Source organism: Lytechinus pictus, chromosome 3 (assembly GCF_037042905.1).
Source record: "Lytechinus pictus isolate F3 Inbred chromosome 3, Lp3.0, whole genome shotgun sequence".
Classification (NCBI taxonomy): domain Eukaryota; kingdom Metazoa; phylum Echinodermata; class Echinoidea; order Temnopleuroida; family Toxopneustidae; genus Lytechinus; species Lytechinus pictus.
Genome location: NC_087247.1, coordinates 2720395 through 2738955, shown reverse-complemented (window position 1 = coordinate 2738955; position 18561 = coordinate 2720395).

Sequence of the window (18561 nt, the reverse complement as noted above, 5' to 3'; positions counted from 1 at the left end):
GTCACGACGAAACAGTGGCAGGGCAGGGGTTTTGTACATGTACTACATGTACTTATCCGAGGGGGTGCTCAAATTATTTTTTGATGGGGGAATGCCTCACAAAACCCTGAAATGGTGGTCTAAGGAACTGACCACAAGGGTAAAATACGGGGTCTTGGGAACTAAATTCATGTATATATACTGGGCAGTGTGAAAAACAGGGTCTATGGAACAGGATCGCAGTACAGGAGGTACGGTGCACGCTAGCGCTGTGCATGTACATATGGGCGCTAGCGGTGCATAGAGCTGCTAGCGGAGGGAGTTGTGAAGCTGTGCGTGCAGCTCTCGCATGCGGAGCTCACGCTGGACAATTTTGGCAGGGCAAGGGAACTGAGATGTTACGTAACCGGGGTCTTGCGAGTGGGGTGGGGCGGCTTCTGAACAGAAATTTTGTCATTCCGAGTATCTAGAGAACTGAAAATAAGGTCTGAAAAAGAGGATCATCAAAGCGACACGTCCCCGTACCACCAATATATGTGAGTGCCCCCCCCCCCCACCCGGCCCTGTGTACTTATCCAGTTGTCTGCAGTGAGTATGAATATAAACAGATCTACATAAAATACAGCACTAGAGGATTTTAAGCAGTTAGACACTCATGCTCACATATTCTGAAATGTGGCTTAACTTAGACCATAGTATAACTTTGTTTCTAAAACTTTGGGAAGCTGAAAATATAAAAAGTTTGTTTATTGTTTAATAGTTTCTTACGTTTACTAACTTTAATTTGCTCCTACCTTATGCTCTAATAGTTAATATTAACTAAAGCATTTTTAGTTATAATTTTCTGACAGTATTGAATGACTATTGTGTCAAATGAGCTGATAAATTGAACTTTACTGTTAAAGACATGAGTCACAGTTGGCTCTCTTAAGTTAAACCACAACTTTATTAAAACAGAGATCAAATTAAACCCGATACGGGCCTCAGAATCAAGAGTTGAATTGGACACCATTATCACTTTGGAAACCACTTCAGGAAATAAGTTTGGAAGACCACTTTACTACATGTAAGTTTGATGTAACTAGTGTTCCCACGTGATTGTTTGAAAGTGGTTTTCAAAACCACTTCACACGAGAACACTCTCAGTGGGGTATTATGTTTCGCGCAAAATTTGAAACCACTCAGTGTGTGGACTAATATTACTTCATCTTAAACTAGTTTCCACTTTAATAAAGAGGAACTTCCCCCTGAAAAAAAAATTGTTGTAAAAATAGCAGGAAAAAAATAAAAAATATTGGTGAAGGTTTGAGGAAAATCCATTCAAGACTGAGAAAGTTATTAGAATTTTCAGTTTTAGATATGTGACGTCATAAACGAGCAGCTGCCCCATATGTTATGTAATATAAAATGCATAAATTTCAATTTTGTTATGGTTTGCGATGACTTATTTTTATTTTCTTTTTAGAAACAGGGGTGAAATGATTTGTCTATTAATATAATGACCAGTAAAAAACAGTAAAAACCATTTTCGAATTTCAGAGAAAATGACATTTCATTGACTTTCTTACCATTCGATATATATGTAAGAATGCTGCTCGCATATGACATCACACATCAAAGAACTAAAATTCTATTAACCTTTTTATTGTTTTGACAGATTTTTTCAAACTTTTGGCAATATTTTGTATTATTTTTCTGCTATTTTTACAATAAATTTTTGTCAGGGTGTACTTCCCCTTTAAACTAGTAGTAGGACTGTCGGGGGGTCTTGTGTGAGGTTATGTAGTGTAAGATTAAATAAAATCGATATAAGCCTGAAATTGTGTTGAATCAAAGAAAGCCAGTCTAGAAATAACTTGTAGCAGGATATTACATGTACACAAAAATCAGAAAGCTGACATATATGTACTGTCTGATAAATTGTCTCAAATTTTAGAAAGTTCTAATATTTTGGTCAAGCATACATGTAGGTAAAAGTGAATTAATTCTACAAGTATAATGAGTTAGTGATCATCCTGTCACCAAGATTATTTGTGTATTTAGATATTCTTCAAAAAAGTTATATTGCCAAGGGTACTCTACTCTCCTCCAACTGATGAGTAATCTGAGAATCCTAAGATATAGACTCTAGAGGATATATCTTGGACATTCAGCATTTTCATAAAAAGAACTTAAATCAGTGTGAGTGTGCTGCAATCTGCCCCAAGAAAAGATAATTCTCTCAGCTCTCTCTTATGAATTAGTCTTATAGGATTAGTCTCCGGACTTTGAAACAGAGGGTCATGGGTTCAAATCCCAGCCATGGCGTAGTTTCCTTCAGCAAAAAATTTATCCACATTGTGCTGCACTCAACCCAGGTGAGGTGAATGGGTACCTGGCAGGAATTTATTCCTTGAAATGCCGAGTGCTGGAAGCTAGCTGCTTGAGCTATATACAGCCTGGTAATAATATCCAAGTCCTTTGGAAGCACATAGAGACGTTATTCATAATGTGTTATGCGCTATACATGAACTGACTTTTATTATTATGAACGAGTTTTTCTTTAATAACATGCCCACCACAGAGTAGAGGTCTCGATCTACATACTGTGTGGAAAGTATATTCCTAGGGAATACAATCTTCAGTTGTTTATTTCCGGAAAGTACTTTGCACAAAGGGATGCATGTACTGATATTATAAATATCCTCTGGGTCTAGAGATATATATGAATATCATACCTTTTCAATATTTACCTGATCAAAGACTACATTGGTGGGCGGCATAACTATAATATTTATAAAGTGAGTCTATTTGCATTAGATCTAATCCTTAATTTATAGTCAAAACCAAAAACTCCTTTAAACAATACCACAAATTTTATAAATATTCCTATTAGATAATGAGTGATTGTATTCCCAAACGGCCTTGTATTACCGAATGCAAGCATCATACGCGTCAAAAAATGATTTCATACGCTCAAAACTTTGCAACATTCTTCCGAATGGAACTTGAATAGAAAGATGATGAAAAATGGTCAAAAATACATTTTAAAAGTCTTTATATTCTACAAAATAACAAAATGTGGTCAAAATATATCATCACTGATTTTTTGTTTACTGTCTTTTGACATTGACTTTTTTTAGTTTATTAGGCTAGTCTTTACTGAGAAAAATCAGAAAATGTTTAAAAACTCCTCCAAATTTGTAACAGCAGAGTACCTTTAGGATCCAATGTCATAATCGATTATGAGGGCATGGATACTAAATGTAACGTTAACGAGGCATCACACACACAACACAAAATTCTTTTTTACACATCGGCATCTAGCGACCAATTTTATCCAATCTATCTCATAAATAGTTTTGTATTATGTAATTATGCCATGTCTATTTTGTGTCAATGAAGTCGTATTTAGGAATTGTATTCTGGGTATGGGGCAGATCAAAGTAAGGCCCCATCCTCTTGAGACAATGACCTTGCTTTCCCGCCTTTTTAGGGGGTACCTCGAATGCTCAATGTGCCAACACCCTATAGGGCAACCCAGGGAGCTCCCGGGCCGGAGCCCAGAACTCGTCCGTGCATAACTAGGCAGAAATGGGACTGGGGTAGATTGGGGTCTTTTTGACATACAGAGGTCCAATACTAATTGGTAGTATAGCTCCCTGTAGCTCCCTGGGTTACCTATAGGGTAGACAGGAATAACCGTCGTTTCTGGGGATTTATTTAACAATTTCTGACATTTTACTATCATCCCCATTCACTGACGGTAGTGTGTTAGTGCGAGCCTGCAAGTGTAATCATTTCTCCCAATTCGGGCGACCAGGTTTTTTTTTTAAATATTCTAAATGACATTATATTATCTTGAACGAAGGCCCACTTTTTCGTTAGACTCTAATCTTTCTTTTGATGATATACATGTACATATTGCAAGAAAATATCGAAAATATACGTTACTGATGATTTATTCCTTATTTTTTTAATTTTTCTGCCAGAGAGGAAAAATGGCAGCCGTGTGTTGCTGCCCTCTACGTTCAACGAGTTGTGTTTTAATAAAGGCTTTCCGATTAGAATTTTCGATATCCTGGCCAATCAATGCAAGCGACAAGTTCTGAACGCACGCACATCTACAAGCGCAAAGCAGCGGCACAAATCGCGATATATAGCGACTGGTAAAATACATCTGCGAGGATGATGACGTCATCCAAGATGGCAACTTACGTCGACCAATGAAAGGATCGAAGATGACTATGTTTTGATCATCATTTGGAAGGAATTAGCGGTAACTGCAGTCTAAGGTACGATATTTCTGAATTTTCTATATTTTTTCGTAAATTTGATGTAATTTCTTTTTATAATGTGACATTTTATGTACAAAAAACGATTCGAAAATCGGGTTTCCGCCGAATGTTAGATCTAAAGTTAGCCTAGGCCTACTGCTAATAATACGTTGTCTGCACGTACACGCCAACAACTCTTCAGTCAATGTATTGTTGAGTGGAGCCAACGCAGTTCAGCGGAAACACCAAAATACAGAGACTGAAGCTTTTTTGGTCTAACTCAAACTGTGTTTGTGTAGACTGCACTGTAGTGTTATGATCTACCGCCGTAGACTACCGGTATATCCATATTTTTTTGTGAAGGGGACATGATAATTATTAATTGATAATGTCATGATATGGAAGTCTTGCCAACCCGAGTCCCTCTACTACTAACATGTTAGTACCGGTACTTGGCCTAGTAATATAGCCCATAGTTTGTGACGCAGGAATCTAGGATTTTGTGATATTCCAATGACCATGATTAGCCCCGCCCGGTCCAGGCGTCCATCATGCCCATGCAGCCCCGGCCGAGGCCGGAGTAGAGTCAGCCAACAATAAGCTAGCCAACAGCAAGCCAGCCAACAGTTCCAGCCAACAAAATCGCGATGTGAGATAGATCAGCTACAGGATTTTGCGCACGAAGAGAAGCGTGCGTTCTTGTACAAATCAAACAAACGGGGTCAGGTGGGGTTTCCCTTCTTTCAATTTGTAAAGAAAAACAACGGGCTAGTGCTTAAATTTTAGTAGCCCACACCCCTATATACTCTATGTGTTTTCGTATATTGAGGAGTAAATTTCAACTAAAAGTCCTCTTTATAAAACACAATTGGAAGATTGCTCCTGAAATATATTTTGGGTGTGTGGAGGGGGTTTCCCTTCTTTCAATTTGTAAAGAAAAACAACGGGCTAGTGCTTTAGTTTTAGTAGCCCACACCCCTATACACTCTATGTTTTTCGTGTATTGAGGAGTAAATTTCAACTAAACGTCCTCTTTATAAAACACAATTGGAAGATTGCTCCTGAAATATATTTTTGGTGTGTGGAGGGGGGTTTCCCTTCTTTCAGTTTGTAAAGAAAAACAAGGGGCTAGTGCCTTCGTTTTAGTAGCCCACACTCATATACATTCCTATATATTCCACGTTTTTATATATATTGAGGAATAAATTTGAACTAAAAGTCCTCTTTATAAAATACAATTGGAAGATTGCTCCTGAAATATATTTTGGGTGTGTGTAGGGGGGTTTCCCTTCTTTCACTTTCTAAAGAAAAACAACGGGCTAGTGCTTTAGTTTTAGTAGCCCACACCCCTATATACTCTAGGTTTTTTCGTATATTGAGGAGTAAATTTCAACTAAAAGTCCTCTTTATTAAATACAATTGGAAGATTGCTCCTGAAATAAATTTTGGGTGTGTGGAGGGGGGTTTCCCTTCTTTCAATTTGTAAAGAAAAACAAGGGGCTAGTGCCTTCGTTTGAGTAGCCCACACTCATATACATTCCTATATATTCCACGTTTTTATATATATTGAGGAGTAAATTTGAACTAAAAGTCCTCTTTATAAAATACAATTGGAAAATTGCTCCTGAAATTTATTTTGGCTGTGTGTAGGGGGGTTTCCCTTCTTTCAATTCGTAAAATACACAACGGGCTAGTGCTTTAATTTTAGTAGCCCACACCCCTATATACTCTATGTTTTTTCGTATATTGAGGAGTGAATTTGAACTAAAAGTCCTCTTTATTAAATACAATTGGAAGATTGCTCCTGAAATATATTTTGGGTGTGTGGAGTGGGGTTTCCCTTCTTTCAATTTGTTTAAAAAAAACAACGGGCTAGTGCCTTCGTTTTAGTAGCCCACACTCATATACATTCCTATATATTCCACGTTTTTATATATATTGAGGACATAAATTTGAACTAAAAGTCCTCTTTATAAAATACAATTGGAAGATTGCTCCGGAAATATATTTTGGGTGTATGGAGGGGGGTTTCACTTCTTTCAATTTGTAAAGAAAAACAACGGGCTAGTGCTTTAGTTTTAGTAGCCCTTACCCCTATATACTCTATGTTTTTTTCGTGTATTGAGGAGTAAATTTGAACTAAAAGTCCTCTTTATTAAATGCAATTGGAAGATTGCTCCTGAAGGATATTTTGGGTGTGTGGAGGGGGGTTTCCCTTCTTTCAATTAGTAAAGAAAAACAAGGGGCTAGTGCCTTCGTTTTAGTAGCCCACACTCATATACATTCCTATATATTCCACGTTTTTATATATATTGAGGAGTAAATTTCAATTAAAGTCCTCTTTATAAAATACAATTGGAAGATTGCTCCTGAAATATATTTTGGGTGTGTGGAGGGGGGGTTCCCTTCTTTCAATTTGTAAAAAAAAAACAACGGGCTAGTGCCTTCGTTTTAGTAGCCCACACTCATATACATTCCTATATATTCCACGTTTTTATATATATTGAGGAGTAAATTTCAACTAAAAGTCCTCTTTATAAAATACAATTGGAAGATTGCTCCTGAAATATATTTTTGGTGTGTAGGGGGGTTTCCCTTCTTTCAATTTGTAAAGAAAAACAACGGGCTAGTGCTTTAATTTTAGTAGCCCACACCCCTATATACTCTATGTTTTTTTGTATATTGAGGAATAAATTTCAACTAAAAGTCCTCTTTATAAAATACAATTGGAAGATTGCTCCTGAAATTTATTTTGGGTGTGTGTAGGGGGGTTTCCCTTCTTTCAATTTGTAAAGAAAAACAACGGGCTAGTGCTTTAATTTTAGTAGCCCACACCCCTACATACTCTATGTGTTTTCGTATATTAAGGAGTAAATTTCAACAAAAAGTCCTCTTTATTAAATACAATTGGAAGATTGCTCCTGAAATATATTTTGGGTGTGTGGAGGGGGGTTTCCCTTCTTTCAATTTGTAAAGAAAAACAACGGGCTAGTGCCTTAGTTTTTGTAGCCCACACTCATATATATTCCTATATATTCCACATTTTTATATATATTGAGGAGTAAATTTGAACTAAAAGTCCTCTTTATAAAATACAATTGGAAGATTGCTCCTGAAATATATTTTGGGTTTGTGGAGGGGGGGGGGTTAATATCTCTCAATTTGTAAACAAAAAGAAAGGGCTAGTACTTTAGTTTTAGTAGCCCACACTCCTATATACTCCAGTTTTAAGAATATTGAGGAGTATGTAAAAAAAAAGTTCCTGATAAATGAAGAGAGCTATCGTATTTTTGAAGGGGGTCACCCTTTTTATTCAATTTTACAGTGCGTATCAATAAAAACGGGACAGTTATGAAACGTCTATCAAAATACCCTTTTGAATTATGATGTCTATATTTAGATGTTCATAGATGCTCTGAAATCTTATCGATCAAATTCAAAATGTTTTTTTTTTTTTAATTTGTTCATGCTTGAGTGCACACGAGATGGTTTTGTCGAGGGTTCAAATATAGGATTGCGCTAAGTGGTAGGAAATGAAATGTATGGTTATAAGACTTTTTGCCAATCAGCAGATTATTTTTGCCATAGTTTTCAGATTTTGGTCGCAAATGTCACGTACAAAGCTGTATATTTACTTTACTTTTTCATTTCAATAAATTATTTTTTTAGCAATGAATATTCTTTCATACTAACATTTTTTGTCAACCAAGAATGACCCAATTTGTAATTAGGAATTTGAGAGCTTGTAATCAATTCAAACCATTTTATTTTATGCAACAAGCAGATAAATCCTTTTCTGTTAGAATTGATAATTTAATATCCTATCTAACACACAATTATAATGATTTGAATAAAGTACAGCAAATTCACCCTATTTAACAACTAACAATTAACAATTAGGGGTTTGGTGAATGATAACATCTGTTCTCGTTGTGAAGTAGAGGAAGATATTCATCACGCTTTCATTTCTTGTGATTTGAACAAACCATTCTTAGAATTTTTGAAAAAAATAATCCAGCAAATATTTCATAAAGATTTAGAAATCAATCATTAAAATTTTGTTTAAACATGAAGTAGACGAAAAATTAGTTTTACTTCTGACTATCGCACTTTGGTGCATTCACAAAGTCATCGTTTTAAGAAACATGAGTGGAAACGAAAAGAGAGGCAATCCCAGAAGGAAAAACCAGTACGGCTTGACCAGTTACACCAGTAAAATTTAATTGGTAACTCTGGAAATTGGAACAAAATATACTGGTCTGCTATAAGCTGGACCAGTAATTTTTTGATGGTCAAATTTAACTGGACCAGTATAATTTTAACTGGACCAGTAACAAATATACTGGTCAAACTAACTGGACCAGTAATAATTTTACTGGTCCAATTGAACTGGACCAGTACAAATTGTGGTGGACCAGTAATTTTACTGGTCAAATTATACTGGACCAGTACAATTTTTGCTGGACCAGTAATAATTTTACTGGTCAAATTAAACTGGACCAGTACAATTTTTGCTGGACCAGTAATAATTTTACTGGTCAAATTAAACTGGGCCAGTACAATTTTTGCTGGACCAGTAATAATTTTACTGTTCAAATTAAACTGGACCAGTACAATTTTGGCTGGACCAGTAATAATTTTACTGGTCAAATTAAACTGGATCTGAAATTCATATTTTTAAGAGAAATAGAAAGAAGAATAGAAATGAAACCTCGGTACAGGAAAAGATATGTTCATCTACCCAAAGAAATTATGGAATATATTTGAAACACTGTGAATTTCATGTTTCCATTTAATTACTGGTCAAATTAAACTGGGCCAGTACAATTTTTGCTGGACCAGTAATAATTTTACTGTTCAAATTAAACTGGACCAGTACAATTTTGGCTGGACCAGTAATAATTTTACTGGTCAAATTAAACTGGATCTGAAATTCATATTTTTAAGAGAAATAGAAAGAAGAATAGAAATGAAACCTCGGTACAGGAAAAGATATGTTCATCTACCCAAAGAAATTATGGAATATATTTGAAACACTGTGAATTTCATGTTTCCATTTAATGTTTTTTTAAATTTATGTTAAAGATTACGTAAGATTATTGCACAATTACATTTTTATGTAAATTTTTGTTTTAATTTCTGAAATTTCCTGTAATGTCATGTATGCTCATTTTCATAATGAGTTATGTTGTTTTGTTGTAAATAAAATCCTCTAATTGAGGCCAAAAAAAAATGCAATTAGGCATTTCTTGGGTTGACTTTTATTAATTATTAAATATGCAATCCTAAAAAATATTTTTTTTTAAAGTAACTAAATAAGTGTGTGAGTGAATTTTGAAACATAATTTTAAAAACAATGGCAAAGATAATGAAAATGTTAAAAGGAAGTTTACTGCTTAGCAGGAAGTCTAATGACCATATATTTTGTTTCCTCTCATTTCTGCACAAACCTATTTTTGAACCCTTGACAAATCTCGTGTTCGTTCAAGCATGAACAAAATTCATTTCTTAAAATTGCATTTAAAATATAAGGTTTCAGAGCATCTATAAACATCAAAATATAGACATCATAATTTGAAAAGAATTTTTGATAGACTTTTCAAAACTGTCCAGTTTTTATTGATACGCACTGTATTGATAGAATGAAGGGGCTTGTCCTTTGATAAGGTTCACTGGCCCTCTCTTATTATTTGCGCCCTTTTAAAAAGTATTTCTTTTTTACTATTGAGGGGTGAACAAAAATGAAAGTATTCTTGACTGAAAAGCAAAAGTGAAGATTGCCCCTGAAAGAAATTTCGGGTGTTTGTGGAGGGGAGTTTCCCTTCTGTCAATTCGTTTATAAAGGGGGGGGGGGGTTAGTGCCTACATTTCAGTAGCCCACACTCCTATATATTATTTATATCCTTTTTTTGTCCTTATTTTAGTGTTGACAGTAATTCGGGATTAAATAAAATTAAAAAACCTCCTGATAGCAAACGGAAATATAGCTCCTAGAAGACCATTCGGTTGTTTGTAGGAAGTTTATTAAACCTCATTTCAATTTTTGGATATTTAGAAGGGCTAGGGCGGATTTTTTTAGTTGCCCGCACTCCTATAATATACTCGATGTTTTAAAATGATATAATGGAAAAAGATTGCCTGTTGAAAGCAAATAGAAAGATTGCTCCTGGTAGAGCTTTCAGTTGTTTGTAGGGGGTTTCACATATTTGCAATCTAGGGTTACAAACAAGGGGCTAGTCCTAAAGTAAAAAAAAATAGTGATCCCACCCTCCTGGGAAGATTGATCCATAAAGAAATTTCGGGTATGTGGAGCGAGTTCCCTAATTCCTTCAGTACGTTTATATTAACAAGTGGCAAGTGCGCGTACACACACACACACACAAACACACACCATCACACTGACACACCCTCACACGGACATATATACATATATATATATATATATTCATATTTTTTTTATATATAACTTCGAGGGAATTGAAAAAAAAATGGTTGGAATTTATGAGGGCTCCAGCCCACAAAAGCCCTCCCCCTCTCCATCTGTACGCCAGTGTTGATAACAAAAGAGAGTCAGAATAACAGCTATAGAAACAAGTGACCAAGCGAGAAAATTTCTTGGGTATTGAAAGTTAATTTCCATTATACACCACTTAAAAAGCCTATACAGTGCGAATTGTATTTCTGTTTCACAATACTCTTTTTCGCGTATTATCTTGCTTCAAAACAAAACAAAGTAAGGTTAATGGGGGAGAAGGCTGTAGCCCCCTTAACCCTATCTAGCCCGAGGAGGAGGGGGGAGCTTAATAAGCCCCCCCCCTTGACATTTTTCGCTAAACGTCTGTAATGGGCTACTAAAATGAAAGCACTAGCCCGTTGTTTTTCTTTACAAATTGAAAGAAGGGAAACCCCCCTACACACACCCAAAATATATTTCAGGAGCAATCTTCCAATTGTATTTTATAAAGAGGACTTTTAGTTGAAATTTACTCCTCAATATACGAAAAAACATATAGAGTATATAGGGGTGTGGTCTACTAAAATTAAAGCACTAGCCCGTTGTTTTTCTTTACGAATTGAAAGAAGGGAAACCCCCCTACACACACCCAAAATATATTTCAGGAGCAATCTTCCAATTGTATTTTATAAAGAGAACTTTTAGTTGAAATTTACTCCTCAATATACGAAAAAACATAGAGTATATAGGGGTGTGGTCTACTAAAATTAAAGCACTAGCCCGTTGTTTTTCTTTACAAATTGAAAGAAGGGAAACCCCCCTACACACACCCAAAATATATTTCAGGAGCAATCTTCCAATTGTATTTTATAAAGAGGACTTTTAGTTGAAATTTACTCCTCAATATACGAAAAAACATAGAGTATATAGGGGTGTGGGCTACTAAAATTAAAGCACTAGCCCGTTGTTTTTCTTGACAAATTGAAAGAAGGGAAACCCCCCTACACACACCCAAAATATATTTCAGGAGCAATCTTCCAATTGTATTTTATAAAGAGGACTTTTAGTTGAAATTTACTCCTCAATATACGAAAAAACATAGAGTATATAGGGGTGTGGGCTACTAAAATTAAAGCACTAGCCCGTTGTTTTTCTTTACAAATTGAAAGAAGGGAAACCCCCCTACACACACCCAAAATATATTTCAGGAGCAATCTTCCAATTGTATTTTATAAAGAGGACTTTTAGTTGAAATTTACTCCTCAATATACGAAAAAACATAGAGTATATAGGGGTGTGGGCTACTAAAATTAAAGCACTAGCCCGTTGTTTTTCTTGACAAATTGAAAGAAGGGAAAATTCCCTACACACACCCAAAATATATTTCAGGAGCAATCTTCCAATTGTATTTTATAAAGAGGACTTTTAGTTGAAATTTACTCCTCAATATACGAAAAAACATAGAGTATATAGGGGTGTGGGCTACTAAAATTAAAGCACTAGCCCGTTGTTTTTCTTTACAAATTGAAAGAAGGGAAACCCCCCTACACACACCCAAAATATGTTTCAGGAGCAATCTTCCAATTGTATTTAATAAAGAGGACTTTTAGTTGAAATTTACTCCTCAATATACGAAAAAACATAGAGTATATAGGGGTGTGGTCTACTAAAATTAAAGCACTAGCCCGTTGTTTTTCTTGACAAATTGAAAGAAGGGAAACCCCCCTACACACACCCAAAATATATTTCAGGAGCAATCTTCCAATTGTATTTTATAAAGAGAACTTTTAGTTGAAATTTACTCCTCAATATACGAAAAAACATAGAGTATATAGGGGTGTGGTCTACTAAAATTAAAGCACTAGCCCGTTGTTTTTCTTTACAAATTGAAAGAAGGGAAACCCCCCTACACACACCCAAAATATATTTCAGGAGCAATCTTCCAATTGTATTTTATAAAGAGGACTTTTAGTTGAAATTTACTCCTCAATATACGAAAAAACATAGAGTATATAGGGGTGTGGGCTACTAAAATTAAAGCACTAGCCCGTTGTTTTTCTTGACAAATTGAAAGAAGGGAAACCCCCCTACACACACCCAAAATATATTTCAGGAGCAATCTTCCAATTGTATTTTATAAAGAGGACTTTTAGTTGAAATTTACTCCTCAATATACGAAAAAACATAGAGTATATAGGGGTGTGGGCTACTAAAATTAAAGCACTAGCCCGTTGTTTTTCTTTACAAATTGAAAGAAGGGAAACCCCCCTACACACACCCAAAATATATTTCAGGAGCAATCTTCCAATTGTATTTTATAAAGAGGACTTTTAGTTGAAATTTACTCCTCAATATACGAAAAAACATAGAGTATATAGGGGTGTGGGCTACTAAAATTAAAGCACTAGCCCGTTGTTTTTCTTGACAAATTGAAAGAAGGGAAAATTCCCTACACACACCCAAAATATATTTCAGGAGCAATCTTCCAATTGTATTTTATAAAGAGGACTTTTAGTTGAAATTTACTCCTCAATATACGAAAAAACATAGAGTATATAGGGGTGTGGGCTACTAAAATTAAAGCACTAGCCCGTTGTTTTTCTTTACAAATTGAAAGAAGGGAAACCCCCCTACACACACCCAAAATATGTTTCAGGAGCAATCTTCCAATTGTATTTAATAAAGAGGACTTTTAGTTGAAATTTACTCCTCAATATACGAAAAAACATAGAGTATATAGGGGTGTGGTCTACTAAAATTAAAGCACTAGCCCGTTGTTTTTCTTGACAAATTGAAAGAAGGGAAACCCCCCTACACACACCCAAAATATATTTCAGGAGCAATCTTCCAATTGTATTTTATAAAGAGAACTTTTAGTTGAAATTTACTCCTCAATATACGAAAAAACATAGAGTATATAGGGGTGTGGGCTACTAAAATTAAAGCACTAGCCCGTTGTTTTTCTTTACAAATTGAAAGAAGGGAAACCCCCCTACACACACCCAAAATATATTTCAGGAGCAATCTTCCAATTGTATTTTATAAAGAGGACTTTTAGTTGAAATTTACTCCTCAATATACGAAAAAACATAGAGTATATAGGGGTGTGGTCTACTAAAATTAAAGCACTAGCCCGTTGTTTTTCTTTACAAATTGAAAGAAGGGAACCCCCAACTGAGGTCTCACAGGCCTAATTCATTGCCCATAGACTCGTGTGTTAAATTGGCACTTTAAAAAATTCATAAAAAATAAGGATGAAATTCGGGGGTCGAATGTTTACTACCAGTGGATAGGATATATATCTGGCAATCCATATCTGACCAGAAAAGGGTCCCTCGACCGGCTCATTTTAAAAAATAAATTGGTGTGTTTGAAGACATTGTCGGGGGGAGCAGATTCATCACCTCAAACAGCAAAATAGCCCAAAATATAGTCCAAAATTGGTGATATTTCTTCTCAATTTGGGAAAAGGAAGTTCAGTAATTACCAAAAATAGAATCAGTGTTAGATGGAAAATCATATGCATACACTTTGTCAATCAGCCATATCAAAATAAAAAAAAATAGCAATGGTTTGGCTCGAATGAATATCTATGGCCTGCCACTAGTGATTAGGCCCGTGTAGCCCGGAGTACCCCGTTTGTTTGATTTGTACAAGAATGCACGCTTCTCTTCGTGCGCAAAATCCTGTATCTGATCTATCTTATATCGCGATATTGTTGGCTGGAACTGTTGGCTGGCTTATTGTTGGCTCACTTGACATAGGCCCGGCCGAGCCCCGGGCCGGAAGTCGGCGACAATGTGTTCGGGCTGCCGCTGTAAAGTGTAAGACTAAGACGATCATGTTACAAAGTATTAGACGAATGTAAGGTTAATCTAAAAAACAAAAAGACGAAATTATCATAATTACATGGCAAAATGGCTAGAGTTCAAAACTGACCTACCTATGAGCGTGTTATTCTGTCTAAAGTGTATGATTTTGAAGAACACGGTTCTGGAGGTTCAGAAGGAGAAGGTTTAGAAGATCCGTGATTAATCAAATCAGCTGTGCAGTGAAGTGCGCACGCGCAGTGTTATAATGAGAAAGTTATGAGCAATTGAATATTGAGATCACTACTTCTATGGAGATGCTGATATAACTGCCTTCTATTGGCAATGCGACAAAGATGTGTGATGTCACATGTACGTGAACATGCAACTACCCCCCAAATGTCACTTTTTGCTCATTCTTATGGTGATACAAACTCTTAATCCATGATGTATTCTTTAAAAATCTTTATTACATTCCCTCCTATAGAAAGAATACATGATCTACTGATCTATATAAAAGAGGCAGTTTAAGTAAAATATGTACTACAAAGTAATGGAAAACTTGTTCAAATGTGACATCACACATCTTTGTCGCATTGCCAATAGGAGGATCTACATTACAATAATGATCTAAACTTCAAATGCTCATATCTTTCTTATTGATTATTCCACGTACTTTTCTCAAACTTTCGTTGATCTGTTTCTTTGATTTTTCTGTTTTTGCACAAGCTATCTTATCCCAAAGGTTTCATTTTCCTTTAAAAAACTGAGTGAAATTCCTTGTTTGAGCTTCGAAAATTCCTAAGTTAGATTTGGCTACAATTCCTTGAATATTTTTTATTTTGTAGTAGCGTTACGAGCCAAAACTTTAAAGGGACTCAGACAATAATCCCCCTTTTTTATAGAAGTTTTCATTTTCATGTAGGCCTATTATATATGGTCTATATTACGGTGCATGCACTCATCACAAGCTGTGCTTTCTCAGTTGCTACCTCCATTATAATTGTTTTGTTCAAGTTTTTAGAAATGTATGTGGATAAATGCTTTTATTGTTGGAAATACAGGGGCCGCGGAGCGGTTTTCAAAGTGGGGGGGGGGCTTACCATGCAAAAAATCACATTGTCGTTTTTACGTGTTTGTACACGGTTTTTTTTTTTAAGTGGGGGGAGGGCTGAAGACCCCAACCCCCAGTCCCCCCCCCCCCCGCTTCCGCGGCCCCTGAAATAAAACTTTCATTCATTCATCATTCATTCTTTTTAAAGGCTGCGAGCGAGCAAAAAATGCTTTTAAAAATTGCTAACTTTTTATGATAGAGATATATAAATATATTGTCATAGATTTTAACACATTATTCAGAAAATTATACATAAATAGGCTACATATATATTTTTTTTTTTTGGGGGGGGGGTCCATGCCCCAACCCCCTATCCAATCTGTACCGGAGTGTTGTGTGGTACAAAGCTTCATTTTCTTTTTAGCATTCCTACCTGAAAACGGGGCATATGTTATTGTGCTTTAATTAATCAATATGATACTAATCAATCAATCCCATGTGACAATTAATCCCATGAAACGAGAGTTTATATTATTACTCCGCTGACCTGAAAAGGGGGCATTTCAGATTTCAGGACTGTAATTTAAAGGGACTCATGCAGAATAATGCGAGTGCGCAGCTGATTTTTTTTTATATCCATCAATTTCTTTATGAACATAAACCATGGAGTGTACACCTACGGTTTCGCTAGTCATCCAGTCTTTTATTAGGTGAAAATATTTATTTTCTTATATTTTATATTCCTTGAATTCTTCTCTAATTTCCTTAAATATTCCTTGACTTTTTTCATTTTTCCTTGCAATTCCTTGAATTTTCAAAATTCCTTGAAAAATTCCTTGTGGTGTCAGAATTACTTAAATTCCCCAAAACAAGGAATTCCTTGCATGTGGAAGCACTGTATGGAAAGCTAAAAACGTCTAACCAAACAGAATGTTAAAAAATAATAATCTAACAAGTAAAACGTTGAAAATTATTTCTAAAAAAAGTTTTAAAAGTTCAATAAGAATTACATTGCAACATTTCGATTTCTGTCTGCAACCGTTCTCCCCTCCCCAGTCCCCCCCCCCCCCTGGCGTAATGAGGTTTTTTTTTTGAGAGAGAGAGTTGGACATGGCAAGAAATTGCGAGCGAGCAAAATTTTCGACATTTTTAATACTAAAATCTTATTTTGACATAATATTTGGAAAATTATATCATATTTCACCCTTATCCCTTTCCTTTTCAATTCTTTTCTCGGTTGTGAACGCCTTTGATTGAGAGCTAGTTTTTGTTGAAATGTTGGGCGTAATAATTGATGACCTTGGGGGGTTCAACGGCCGTTCAATTTATTTTTTCGGAACAAAAATATGCCATCTTTAAGAAAATCATTTATCTGCCCCTGTGGAGTATAGCTTAAATCGTTTTTCCCCTCTAGATTTCCGGTCGATTTCCCATTTCCCTTTTTTCTTCTCATATTCCACCCCCTTTTTGCGGGAGGGGGTGGTTAGGCCCCACGCCCAGCCTTTGGGCCTATATCAAACTAAGCTATTAAATGGACAGAGGCCATCTACACTTTTCCTAAATTTTCTACATATTTCTTCTTGTCTTCCCCATTATATCTCCCTTTCCATTAATTTTCCCTTCTCTGTTTATATTGTCTCTCTTTCCGTTTCTTTCCTCTCTCTCTCCCATCCTTCGTTTCTTTCGTCCACCCTTTTCCTTCTTTTTTTGTATTTCTCAAGTTCTAAATTCCTTTCTTTCCCGCTCTCCCCTCCCTTCTAGGGGCGGCGGAGCGAAGTGGAAAGTGGGGCACAGGGAAAATTTGCACCTTTTCTTTCGAAAAGGGCACTAAAAAACAAAGAAAAAAATGACTTATCTACAATGGCGTAATGAGCCGAAAATTTTTAGGGAGCTAGATATGACGTATTACGTGAAATTTTTCGCTCGCAAAAATGTTGACAATTTTATAACGAAAATAAAATTTTGTGATAGATTTTGACATAATATTCAGAAGATAATATTAATTTACCCTTCTCTCTTTCCTTTTATTTTTTTAAAGTCCCCAATCTGTACGCCACTGCTTATCTACCCCACTCACATGACTCATGAAACTTAAGAGAATTCTATTAGTATTACAGTGAGTATAATGTATTATAATGATTACAATGGGTATCATAATACTATGAGTCCCGGGGGCCACTTCCATTGACGAGTGGATACGCGCGACCATGGGGTCTCGAAAAACACCCTAAACAAGTATTTTCCGTATTCTGAAATGCACCCCTTAACAAGTATTGGCGTGTGAAACCCTAACCTTAACCATGGATCCTATTAGAACCATTCCTTAACAAATTGGAAACAGAACGATACTCTTGGCAAATATTACCTGACTTGAATCCCCGGGAACTTAAGGCACGTATGATTATCCTAACAAGTTTTTTTTCTTGATAAGCAGTAACATATAAAAATGAGAATATTGTTTTCTTGTTTCAAAGGGGCACTCGTTACCATAAAAAGGGTCTTTCCCAGGTGAAAGGGACACAGAGCACGTTCGTGAGGGGCACTCTTCTTAGGTAAAAAGGGGCACTGATACGAGAGATGGTATACCTATTTTTTATTTTAATTTTTTTTTCTTCCTCTTTCAAATCAATAAGCTTACAATCACAATTCATATAAATCAATATTTTGTACATATACGAAACAAATAAATATATCAATATCAATGAAATAACAAAATTTCAAAATTATTACAATGAAGTTAACTGCTCAATAATATTTCGATTCCATAACAAGGTGAAAGCAGAGGGGGGGAAACATATCAATCAACAACAAAAAAAACCTATAAGAAGGCAAAGGGGCAAAACGCGCCCTCTTCAGGTGAAAGGGGCACAGGACGCGTTCATGAGGGGCACTTTTCTTGGGTAAAAAGGGCACTGATTCGAAAAAGGGCTCTTACAAGAAGGCAAGGCCGGGCACTAATTGTCCACACTTAAAACGGGTCCACATGCAGGTGAAAGGGGCATAAAACTG